Below are 1,287 nucleotides of genomic sequence, written 5' to 3' on the forward strand. Positions count from 1 at the left end.
CCATTTAAATATATGGATATCTACTTGCTGAAACGAATCCCGGCCACTTCGAATTATTTTATTCGATTATGGTAACGTGCCTATCACGTAGTGGTTAGCTACGCCGGGATTCGTTTCAGCAAGTAGATATCCATATGTTTAAATGGACCTTGCTGGAGCATTCGTAATCCTAAAATATAACATCGTACTACAGATTGCGGTTACCGCGCCATTTGTGGTATTTTCTAAAACTTAGTCGAATTTATACGTAATATTAGTTAAAATTACCAGGCAAATGTGCTTTTGTTTTAAATTATCAATCTGAAAAACTGAAAGTGCTTTTTTCTATGCCATTTTGTATAAACCTAATAATTGAACTTGTTGGCTGAACGACAGGAATTGCTTTTTACTAAATATCAAGAGAAGCAAGCAGGATACGTACTGCATGGTGTTTTATAAAGTCTTGTTCAATTATTATTGTTTTTATTTCGTTTTTCACATAATTTTGGTTTTTTATTCATCACTCGAATATTTTTCAATTCTATTTCATTTAATAATAATTTCTTGTTTATTTTATTTTCCATGTAATCCATTAACTTACCACCTCGGGAAAGGATCCAGAGAAATTCTAAAAAGCAAAAGAATCAATGTTTGAAACTTAATTAGTCGTTAAAAACTTTACGTAAACTCCTCCACCCGATATTTGAACAGGCCCAAACTGCTGCATAATTTTTGTAGTCTGTCTTCATAATTAAATAAAGAAGTTTTATCGAAAACTGATTGTCTTTGTAGAGATGGAAATAACCGTTCTCTAACTCAGGATAAACCATTTTTAACACACCTTGATGTGAGGCTTTACTAACAATATATTTATTGTTATCAAAAGACTGATGATTTATTGATAAAGATTCTGTATCAATTGCAGTATAATTCATCTGAGCACAAGTTACGTTATCTTCTAACTCATTTTTGTACGCTTTATATACATACCACATTCCAGAAAACTGCAACACAACCATACGTATAAACTAATAAAAATAATTCGAAGTGGTCTGTATTCTGTCGAAACTGCCAGACGCGGATCGCGATTTCGATCTTTTCGGATCTCATCAGCGCGTCGCAGGCAGCTTCAACAGAACACAGACCAATTTTTACCTGCTGCCTTAACAGCGCATTTTAGAAAATACGACAAATGGCGCTGTAAACGCCATCTGTAGTACAGTGCTACATTTTAGGATTACGTATGCTTCAACAAGGTCCATTTAAATATATGGATATCTACTTGCTGAAACGAATCCCGGCGTAGCT

At 34.0% G+C, this 1,287-nt stretch overlaps 1 long non-coding RNA gene across 1 annotated transcript in view; it reads right to left on the minus strand.

Annotated features, from left to right (window-relative positions):
• Positions 1-275: 275 nt before the first annotated feature.
• Positions 276-1,287, minus strand: part of LOC112905889 — a 6,360-nt gene continuing 5,348 nt past the window's right edge. Inside the window, exons 2-3 of the long non-coding RNA XR_003232069.1 lie at positions 662-983; positions 276-607 (exon numbers count right to left, since the gene is read on the minus strand). This is a non-coding gene — a long non-coding RNA (uncharacterized LOC112905889). The remainder of the gene's footprint in view (positions 608-661; positions 984-1,287) is intronic.

Source organism: Agrilus planipennis, unplaced genomic scaffold, assembly GCF_000699045.2.
Source record: "Agrilus planipennis isolate EAB-ADULT unplaced genomic scaffold, Apla_2.0 scaffold32, whole genome shotgun sequence".
In the NCBI taxonomy this organism is placed as follows: domain Eukaryota; kingdom Metazoa; phylum Arthropoda; class Insecta; order Coleoptera; family Buprestidae; genus Agrilus; species Agrilus planipennis.